At 37.2% G+C, this 11,933-nt stretch overlaps 1 non-coding gene and 2 pseudogenes across 1 annotated transcript; all 3 read left to right on the top strand.

Annotated features, from left to right (window-relative positions):
• Positions 1–1,938: 1,938 nt before the first annotated feature.
• LOC128171421 (talin-1-like) lies at positions 1,939–3,315 on the top strand (annotated as a pseudogene).
• Positions 3,316–5,563: 2,248 nt separating this feature from the next.
• Positions 5,564–5,638, top strand: Trnay-aua (transfer RNA tyrosine (anticodon AUA)). Its single transcript has one exon. It is a non-coding gene; the product is annotated as a tRNA-Tyr (tRNA).
• Positions 5,639–5,672: 34 nt separating this feature from the next.
• LOC128171871 (talin-1-like) lies at positions 5,673–11,024 on the top strand (annotated as a pseudogene).
• Positions 11,025–11,933: the final 909 nt, after the last annotated feature.

The following is an 11,933-nucleotide window of genomic DNA, read 5'->3' as shown; positions in this document are numbered from 1 at the left end:
AACAGTTCAACGTTTTCAGACAATACTGTAACTTTAGGTACAAGAACTAGAGCATTATTTATTGAGGTGAACCATGTCAAGTTGAGTGTAACAATGTCCTTTTGTATTCACAATGATATGTTTTTATTACTCGACAATAAATTAGAAATAATGATTTCCAAGTACCCAGGGTCAATTAAACCATTTATTAATATGGCAGCTTGGTTCATCCTTGAGCAGTATTATAAACACTGTTTTTCTACTATAGTTCTTTTTTAGCTCACCTGAACAAAAGGTTTGAGGGAGCTTTACTGATCACCTGTTGTCCGTCGTCCGTCCGTCTGTCTGTAAACTTTTTACATTTTTGACTTTTTCTCTAAAACCACTGGAACTTAATAAAAAGCATTCTTATGGTAAGGGAATTTTAAATTATGAAAATGAAGGGTGCAGCCCTTTTTCAAAGGGAGATAATTGAGAAACAGTGAGTATAGGGTGTGTGTCTTTCAGGCACATAGCATCAGGGGGGGCCTGACCCCCCCCCCCCCCCCCCCCCACACTTTTTTTTCGCAGGAACAATTTTTAAATAAAATGGAATTATCATGGAGTTGGCTCCCCCACTTTTTTGGGAGTATGAAAAAAATTGATATGAATATAAGGAAATGAGGAGTGAAATTGAAAAATATAGTACGCCAGCCCCCCCCCCCCCTACAACAGAAATGCCAAAATTTACACCAAAGATTGTTTCTATAGTAAAGATTCTAAAATATAAAAGTCGTGACCCTCGAACCAAAACTGGAGCTGCAGGCGGGGTTCAAATTTTGATTTAGAAATACATAGGAAAAATGTAAAAATTGTCCTCTCAAGAACCATTGCACCAGAAATGCCAATATTTACACCAAAGCCTGTTTTTATGGTGAATATTTTAAATTGTAAAAATCGAAACCATCGGACCAAAACTGGGACTCCAGGCGGGGTTAAAAATTTAACATAGAAATACGTAGGAAATTTTTTTAAATCTTCTCAAGAACCACTGCAGCAGAAATGCCAATATTTACTCAAAAGCTTGTTTATACAGTGACAAAATTGGGGTCTGATGCGAGGTTCAAAGTTTAACGTATGCAGAAAAATATCTTTAAAAATCTTCTGATAAAGAACCACAATGCTTCAACTTAAGAGATTACTATGCAGGCATCCTTAAATAATGTAATAAATAAAGGCGTGACCACCGGACCAAGACTGGGGCCCAAAAAGACGTTCAAAGTTTAACATAGAAATATATATTATAAAAAATGTTTAAAAATTTTCTTTATGAGAAATAAATAATCTACAGTTTGTGAGATTACTAAGCAAGCATCCTAAGATAGTGTAGATTCTAATTTGTTAAAGCCAACCAAAATTCACGTACAAAATACCAGGCCCCAAAAGGGTTCAAAGTTTGATATAGAAATAGCAGATGCTACGAAATAAAATGTTATGTACAAGGAATTGTTGTTCAGGTGAGTGATGTGGTCCATAGTCATCTTATATCATAAACATATATAATAAGTCAATTGCATTGTTGTCGCATAAATTTTGTTATAAACCTCGCTTTAGAAAAAAAATACATGTATAAACTTTAAAAGCCAGGCACTTCAGCACATGTAACGTTACACCGCCATCACGCACTTTACAGATGTATCTTTACCCTACAGCCACGCATTTATATCCATATACTGTAATTGTAAACACAGATTTTGACAGGGGCTCGGTTGTCAGACACTGAAATTTATAACAATTTATTCTCGAATAAAAAAAATATACATAAATGGTCATTCAATATATGTTCTATGGTATCGAAATAAAATCCGCCGTTAAAATCGCCCTTTATCGTCGTTTTAAAAAATGTGTATCATATGTACATTAAAAAAGTAAAGGGACGACACTCGCCATCTTAGATTTCAGGGGGGGGGGGGCCTCAATTCACAGTTTATTTTCAACAATTTATACCCTTTGTCTACCGGTTTCTGGCGAGAAGTAGGTCACAAAATGATCTAATGACTTCTTCTTATACTTTATATAAGTATACATGCCGTTTTAACCACCCAGTGACCCGAAACGTCCTCGATACCATTCCATTTCGAAAGCAACGGAAGTTTGCATCGAGCAACGCGACGCTTAGCGGCGGCTCTCCAAATAAAGTCAGAGATGTTTCGAATGCATACGGTAAGTCCAGAGAAATCGTAAGAACCCGCGAAAATAGACAGCGACAAGGAAAAATGTGTAAACATTGCGGAAAATGATCACAATATCTTGATAACAGGCCAAGCTGGAATAGGAAAGACATTTACAGTAAAAAACATTGTCACATGGTCACCATCTGTACCAAGATTGGTAAGTCTAAGCAACATACAGCAACCTAAAGTAACATACAGCAACATACAGCAACCTCACAGCAACACACAAAAAAGAAGTTATAGTGGGGCAGCTGATGGTCACCATCTGTACCAAGACGGGTAAGTCTAAGCAACATATAGCAACTTACAGCAACATACAGCAACACACGGCATATAGCAACACACTGTAACTCTCAACACACAGAAACACAGAAGTTACAGTTGGATGACAGCTACACAGTGGGGCAACTGATGGTCACCATCTATATCAATATAGGTACTGTGGAATCATTTAATTTGGTGGGGGTCAATTTTTCGATGGACAGATGTTAGCACATACAGCACCAAATAGCAACACATGCAACATGTAGCAACACAAACACTTAAGTAAGGTGAATGATCAACAGTCACACAGTTGGGCAACACAATTTGTACCAAGATGGGTAAGTGTTAGCAACATACAGCAACCCCTATCAACATATTTTCTGTATTGTTGTATTATTCTCCAGGTATCTCTAACCATGAGGAATACTCCCTGGTCCGCGAGATGACGGACAACAAGAAAGAGAAGACGCTGACTCTCCGCCGAGGTCCATCGCCAAGGACCAGAAGAAACTCGACGAGATGAGAAAGAAACTCCACACGGACGACGAACGTAGGCTCCGTTCATTGACACGTTTTGATTGGACATTTTCACAAAGTTTTGATCAAATGATTTTAATTGGAGTAGTTGATGAAATTTAGATTAAAATAAATGTATTGAGTTTTAATTGGATGTTTTGTAAATGAGTTTTGATTTGATGATTTTTCAGTGGAGTGGTTGGACCATTCACGGACCCTGAGAGAACAGGGGGTGTTGGACGTGGACACACTACTGCTGAGGAGGAAGTTCTTTTTCTCCGACCAAAACGTTGACCAGCGTGACCCTGGACAACTCAATCTGCTATATGTACAGGTAACATAGAATTATACATACAATCTGCTATACGTACAGGTAACATAGAATTATACATACAACTAGCTGCAATAATGTAGCCCTCTCCGATTTTTTATATCTGATGTTTACTGGAGAGCACAGGATCTCCGTAATGGTGCAAAATTATTTTTTTAATGCGGCTGAAAAGATCGATTTTATATTTGATTTCCTTTAGATAAAATGATTTTTAAATTCAGGTTGAACAAATTAACTGTATATAAATCAAAACCAGATAAAACACATCAGCATGTTTACAAGTCGTCTTTTTCAGCAGCCATGACAGTTCTCGCGTGATTTTATGGGATGTACACTTGGAGTTTTGATGGGCTTGATAATGTGAATGTCAGTGAAAATAATCGATCTTACCTCGTTACATCACTAAAACATCATTTAAGGAAATTGTATATAATGGAAAATTCATTTTTACCGCGTTAATTATGTTTAAAATAGGGGAATTCCTATATTCAGTTCAAGATCCGCTCCTGACTTCTCATTGGCTGTCCCAAAATAAAACCGGTCAAGGTCAGTAAACATGGCGGACAAATTCAACTTTCGTTGTTGACATACACGAAAAATAACCGATATATGGACTATACTTGATATTTTTGGATTAATTTATGCCATAGACATCTACAACGTTCGAGTTCAGGTAAGAAATGCAAATGTTATTGTCATTTATTAACGATTTGAGACGAAATCGTTGCGGGAGTGAATCACTCCTGCACTTGCACCATTACAGAGATCCTATTAAGTAGTAGCCCTCTCCCAGCTTCCACAGGTACAGGTAAGTTAGAATTATACATACAACCTGCAATACGTACAGTTAACTTAGAATTATACATACAACCTGCTATACGTACAGGTAACATAGAATTATACATACAATCTGCTATACGTACAGGTAACATAGAATTATACATACAATCTGCTATATGTACAGGTAACATAGAATTATACATACAATCTGCTATATGTACAGGTAACATAGAATTATACATACAACCTGCTATACGTACAGGTAACATAGAATTATACTTACAACCTGCTATACGTACAGGTAACATAGAATTATACATACAATCTGCTATATGTACAGGTAACATAGAATTATACATACAACCTGCTATACGTACAGGTAACCTAGAATTATACTTACAACCTGCTATACATACAGGTAACTTAGAATTATACATACAACCTGCTATACGTACAGGTAACATAGAATTATACATACAATCTGCTATATGTACAGGTAACATAGAATTATACATACAACCTGCTATACGTACAGGTAACCTAGAATTATACTTACAACCTGCTATACATACAGGTAACCTAGAATTATACTTACAACCTGCTATACATACAGGTAACTTAGAATTATACATACAATCTGCTATATGTACAGGTAACATAGAATTATACATACAATCTGCTATACATACAGGTAACTTAGAATTATACATACAATCTGCTATATGTACAGGTAACCATTGTAAAGGAGGGGGGCATACATTATGACAAAATTCATTCAAAACTAAAAATGTTTACCATAGATTGCACACTTCTGTAAAATAACAAATAAAAAATGCAAAAAAAAAAAAAAAATGCATGTGCCTTTCCAAACCATTAATACTATTACAAATTATTATTTCATTAAATCAATGTCATAATCAACTTTGTATACGAGTTATCAATCGAAATTTTTGAGTTAAAGTTATCAATCACCCAGAGCGAAAGTAGCGTGACAGAAAAACGTTACGGTGAGTTAATAGAGTTAATAGCTTAATGTGTGTTTGAATGTTTGTTATTATCCCCTCACGTAACTTTTGTGCGAAGGGGATATAGCATCGCTGCTGTGCGTGTGTTCAGATTGGAAACAAGTTGAAAAGAAAACTCTTGCAGGGATACTTATCAAACTTCGTACACTTATTTGGCATGGTAAAAGGACAAACCCTGTGAATTTTCAAGTCAGTTAGTTGATTACTTTTTAATATATCGTTAAAATAACACAATTTTTACAAATTTTATGTACTACGACTTGTGGTAGAGTCAGGTATATGGCATTCCTACTAGCTCTGGCTAGCGGGTTAACCCTTTAGCTCGATCGATAGAGTGCTGGACTGGCGTGCCAGAGGACCTGGGTTCAAACCCCAGCAGAGGCAATAAGTGTCTCTGTTACATTTGGCGCCAACGTTGGGGCATTATGTGACGGTCAGACTGGTTCGAATACCGGCGCCAGATAGCTCAGTTGGTAGAGCACCTGACTATAGATTCAGGGGGCCCGGGTTCGAATCCCGGTCTGGTCCGTCATTATTTCTCCCATCCCGTTACATTTGGCGCCCATGTTGGGACCTGGGTATTCTCTGGCGGGTGAGAGAGATTGTTTCCAGAACTTTGCCCCACAGGCATTGGCACTCCAGGAGAGTGGGGACGCCTCTTTCCTAGGAGGGGAACAATGTGGTAGAGTCAAGTATATGGCATGCCTACTAGCTCTGGCTAGCAGGTTAACCCTTTAGCGACCGGTAGAGTGCTATGCTGACTGGTAACACAATTTTATTTGAAAAACCTTAGTTTGCTGTTAGTTTGAATTTAATTTCTATGAAATTTGTTTTAAAGATTGAATATCAGAGTTGAAAATTAGTGCTGCAATCAAACTATAAATATTGTAATATAAAGTAGATAATATAATTTTTTTCATTTGAACTCTTTATGATTGATACTTATTGGTTGGACTAACCCATTTGTTTGGATCTGACTTTTTGGGACTGAATCATGAGGTTCAGACTAATCCCTTTGCTTGACAAATTCTTCTGGTAGTGGCTCCGACCATCAGTAGCCCGGCCTGTCAGGAACAGCTTATAGACGCTGCAAAAGGTGTGGCTCACTCTGTGGAGGGAATCGTGGAGGCAGCCCAGCAGTCCTGCCGCGACGACAAGCTTCTGGCCGACCTAGGCGCCGCAGCCACCGCGGTTACTCAGGCTCTTAACGACCTGCTACAGCACATCAAGAAGGGGGCAGGGTCGACAGCGGTAAGTGGGATAGTCACTGTTTTCTTTTTCTGTAGCTTTTTATTCTCTCTCTCTCTTTCTTTCTCTCTCTCTCTCTCGCACCTCTCTCATAAAAGTCAATGCTAAATTGGGTTAGCACCTACATGGCTCAGAAATTTAAGACTGTTGACTGTTTCAATTATTTACTTGTTTATGATATAATTTTTGACCTTGATATCTGTTGTTTTCAGGCGACCTCTTCATTGGTTGGGGCCATCAGGGGAGAAGCCGAGGGCCACTCTGACTCGGACATGCAGAAGCGGCTCCTGGCCACCGCCAGACAACTCGCTGATGCCACCGCAAACATGGTGGAAGCTGCCAAGGTAAGGAAAAGTTGTGTGCATTGAACAATGAGATGGGAAGTGTAATAGTACTAGTATGCTGTGTTTCTGGTTATGTAGACATTGAAGGCCGCAGAGCATATGATGATAAAGGTAAAGCAGCTGACACTGTAGAATGCAATATCATGTTTAACATTTGTAAAGTCAATGTTATATTTGTTACAGAGTTGTATATGACAGTTGACAGCTATATCATGTTTAACATTTGTAAAGTCAAATGTTATATTTGTTACAGAGTTGTATATGACAGTGAACAGCTATATCATGTTTAACATTTGTAAAGTCAAATGTTATATTTGTTACAGAGTTGTATATGACAGTTGACAGCTATATCATGTTCAATCAATTTCAGTAAAGTGTTATATTCTAATATTACAGGGCTGTGCGTCGAGTCCGAACGACTCGGAGCAGCAGAAGAGACTACGAGGGGCTGCAGAGGATCTCCGGGCTGCCACAAATATCGCTGCCAGCAACGCCCTCAAAAAGAAACTCATCAGGAGGCTAGAGGTCAGAGAGTCATTAAGTGTCATTCAATTATCTCTAGAACCTGTAATTTAATTGCAATAAATGATATACGACATGATGGCTTGATATTACAACCATGTTTTGTAATGAGACTTTACTTGAGTCATTTAGGTGTATTGTGGTTACAACCATGCTTTGAAATGTAATTGGATTGTAATTTTGATATATTACAATCGTACTTTATCATGTGATAGGACTGTAAGAGATTATATCTATGTTTTGTAGAACGCCGCGCGTCGCACCGCCTCAGCCACCACACAGCTGATTAACGCCTCAAAGAACGCTAACAAATCCAACACCAACAAAACCTCGGAACATCAACTGCATGACTCAACAGTGTCAGGTATGGATTCATCTCAACTTAACTTGCACGAAGGTGGAAACGCTTAATACATATCTGGGTCCTAGTTTATGTCCAGTCCCTGGATCAAATCCTCAGCTGTTTCTTTTATTGCCTTATCTTTGTTCCTCTTAAGTATGAAAGTATTATTAGAGTACTATCTGAGAATATTGTACTATGTCTTCCATGTTTTGCTCTATAACACTATTTTATTGGCTGGAAGGATGGTATCATGTCCTTCACAAATACTGTTAATGATTGGCTGAGAGAATGATTGTGTGTCCTCCTTGTATTGTTGTATTTTATTGGCTGAGACTATCACGTGTTGTTCTCCTTCTACAAATCATGAATGAACAGCTGCCTCTGTTGATCCAAGGATTCCGGGCATCTGAGACAAACCAGGACAGCGCTACAGCCCAGCTACAACTGATCAATGCCAGCAAGGAATTTATACAGGTATAAAGTACAAATTGTAAGGGAGACCATTTGGCAAGAAAAAACAATCAAACATTGATAGTACAATGTCTGTAAAATCTCGCTGCAGTGTTATGGGGAGAAAGGAAAATGTCTTAAAACAAAGTTTTCTGTGCTATATTTAACTTATTTTATTTATTTTATCAAAATAATATGATGTGCATAGCTATTATACTAGACACTAGTTTCACATCTCGGTTCACTGACCACATTTCTGCTGACAGCCTGCCAGTCAGCTGGTATCCGCCGCAAACGCCGCAGCCCAAACGGTTGGAGACCAAGCAGTGAGCATGAACATGAACCAGGCAGTGAAGGCGATGACAACCGCGCTCGCTGAGCCGAGAACCGCCTCAGGGAAGGCAGAGGAGATGTGTATCTCACTGGAGGTGGACGCCGCACTTGATCAGCTGACCGAACTCGACCGCGAGCAGGAAGAGTACCGCAGAGCCGCTGACAGCGGTAACCTTGTACTACTACCCGGTGAAACGGTAAGGCCAAGAGGAAAAGGTCATGGTGATGATATTGTCAGGTCAAGGGTTAAAGGTCATGAATCCTCAATGATAGTAGCATGTGTATACATAGTGCATTTGTTAATTGGATTATATGTAAGTGAAGTGGATTATTCGTATTATATTCAGGCCAGGGGTTAAATGTCATGAATATTAAGTGATCGTAGCATCTGTATAGTGAAAAATATCATCACTAAAATTGAAAGTAAAGGGTGTAAAGTATCAGATATTTTTGGATAATTATATAAATAGGAGATTTGATATTGCACAAAATAAACTTGGCTCTTAATTGTTGTTTGGTGGAATGGAGTCGATACATATTATGTTAAATATTTCAGGTGGAGGCGTCGGCCTTGAAACTTGGCTCCACTTCTAAGAACGTGGGATCGGCGATGGCTCAGCTACTGACTGCTGCCTCACAGGTAAACACAGATAAATGTATAATGGAGACAGAATATATAGAGCATTTCATATATTCTGGTAATTATAGTTGATCGCTGTAAAAAAGAAGACATCACTAAAAATATAAGACGCAAAAATTGAAACAAGATGGCTGATGCAAATTAAAAAGATACATTTTTACCATTTTTGTAATTTTTGTGATATAAGAAAAAACGGAGTGAACAGTATAATATATATATATGACATGATTTCATTCTGTTGTGACTTTTCTTCACACATTCTTCCCTATGGTCATTTCTCAGGGAATTGGATTTTATTTATATATAATATATTTCCACTATTTGGTGATTTTTTAGGGCAATGAAAAATTGTGGTTGTAGCAGCCAGGGACACTGCGAACGCCCTCCGTGTGCTGACAGAAGCCACACACAGTGTCGCCTCAACCTCAGAAGTCATCGAGTCACACGGCAGGTCATCGACAGCGCCAACGACGTCATCGACAAGTCGACCCATCTACTGGAGGAGACGAAGCGAGCCATGAACGACCCAGAAAACCCTGAGAACCAGGCTAGACTTTACCACGTGGCCAAGGCTGTGTCGAGTGCGCTCAACAACTGTGTGAATGCCCTTCCCGGACAGAGAGACGTGGATAACGCCATCAGACAAATCACAGACTCGAGCCAGGAGCTGGCGTCCACCAAGGTAAGCATATCTGTCTGTTCAGCAGACAAAGTCTATCTCAGAAATAGACAAAATTTAAGTCGGAAGCAGATTTTATCTTAGAAACTAACAATTTTATCAAAGAATAAATAGACAAAGAGTCAACTGGCATCCACCGAGATAGTTACATCTATCTTAGAAATAGACGAATAGGCAACCTTATGTCAGCAATACACAAACTTCATCTCAAATTTAAACTTGGTTCATAAAAAATCACCTTTTTCACAGAAATAGTTCTCATTCTTTGAGAATTAGATAACTTCACATATGCAAAAAAATCTTTATCTCATAAAAGTAATCTTAACAAATTTACTTCATCTATGCATCATTATTAGGAACTGATTGTGCATGAGAAGAAATCTATATCTCATAAAAAAAAAAATTCTCAAATTTAGACACCCCCGGTAATCAAAAGATACATAATTGATAGAAATGAAGTTGATTTAAATTTCCCCCAATTCTGTTGCAGTGCTCCAAGTCACAATTGCTCGCTAAATGGCGACCAACAATTTTTATAGGTCGCCATTTCAGAATTTATAGTCGCCATCAAAAAATAATTCATTTGCCATAATAACTGATAATAATTTCATAAACAAGTTAAAAATGAAACAAATAATAAAGACTCCTGTATATACAGTAACATATCCTTTATTACACTTTAACAAATTGACAATTTAAAATATGCAGCCAGCAGGATTTGAGGCCTACAATTGTGGAAGTTGGATGGCATTTGGCCATCCTGCATATTTAACAGTACGTTTCTGAGAAAACCAGCGTTCAACACCACATTAGTTTTAAATTCCTCAATAGGAGGACCTTCACTGCTAATTCTAATCAGTGCCTCAACAGTAGTGAGATCTAAACAGCTACAAACATCACTCCTTATGCGGTTGACAGCACTGATGGTTCTCTCACACTGGGCACTGCTTCATTGATAGAGAGTATTAATGTTATCTTCATACATCAGATTTATCTAGTTTTAAAGTTAAAGAATATCTTAAAATATTACTTATACATGTATATAATTATTGAGAACTGTAATAGGAATTGTACTATGTAATGATTATTGTATTACATTTACATTGTATGATGAATTGAAAAACAAACCGAAAGCACATCCTTTCTTTTAGCAGTAAAATCTCTCAAATTAATTTACACACTTCTGAAAATGATTGAAGGGGAAGGATACACAAAACAGTTAAAACTTGACCAAATTTAAAGAATTACAAATTTGATGGTTGTTGTATGGTGCCTGTGTAACACTGTAAACAATTGACAGGTTATAAAAGAGCTGGAAAAGGTAGATGTTTTACAGATTACAGGGAATATACTGTAATGATTTATTACATTAGTGTTACATGTAATTACAAAATATAGATGTATTACATATTACAGGGAATATACTGTAATGATTTATTACATTACTGTTACATGTAATTACAAAGTATAGGCGTGTAAACTTCATCATGTCACTTATAACTCTCTTACTTAAATACTGAAAACCAGTTAAGGTGTACTTAAAACCTGTAATATTTCTTTCTTCTGGGTGACCTTACATTATAGTTTTATTTAAGGATAGGTAATATATCATATATAAATTACTATAATAGAGGAAGTATGGTATCAACAACTTCTTGGGTTGTAAACAAATTGTATTTATCTGTATGGATAAACAAACTTTTGTTTTCTCTCATTATTGGTAAGAATATCAACATCTGTGGAACTCCTCTATATCTTGGTGCTGGTATATATATATATGTGGTTTATGATTTATTCATGGGAACTCAAATATTTGAATTGATATATCTATCTTTCAAGGTATTATAAAACTGTGGATAAATTCACACAAGTACTTACATAAAATCATTTTATCGATTTATAATTGATAATTATCGATTGTAGAGGGACCTATTGTAGACTGGGAATTCTGATATTTATCATGAGTTATATGAATAATTTTCTTCAGCTTTAAAAAAGAAATTTGAAATAACATCTTTCTTAGATGAATAACATGTTTGATGTTGAAATTTTGTTTTGGGCGCCTGTAAAGTGCGAAACGAAATCGAAACGAAACGAAACGAAACGAAATCAAACGAAACGAAACGAAACCAATCGAAACGAAACGAAATCAATCGAAACGAAACGAAACCAATCGAAACGAAACGAAACCAATCGAAACGAAACCAAAAATCGAAACGAAACGAAACGGAATTTAAACAAAACTAATATCAATTTTGACTACATA

The sequence above is a fragment of the Crassostrea angulata genome, chromosome 2, assembly GCF_025612915.1.
Source record: "Crassostrea angulata isolate pt1a10 chromosome 2, ASM2561291v2, whole genome shotgun sequence".
Taxonomy (NCBI): Eukaryota; Metazoa; Mollusca; class Bivalvia; order Ostreida; family Ostreidae; genus Magallana; species Magallana angulata.
This window is presented reverse-complemented; position numbering and strand designations above follow the sequence as displayed.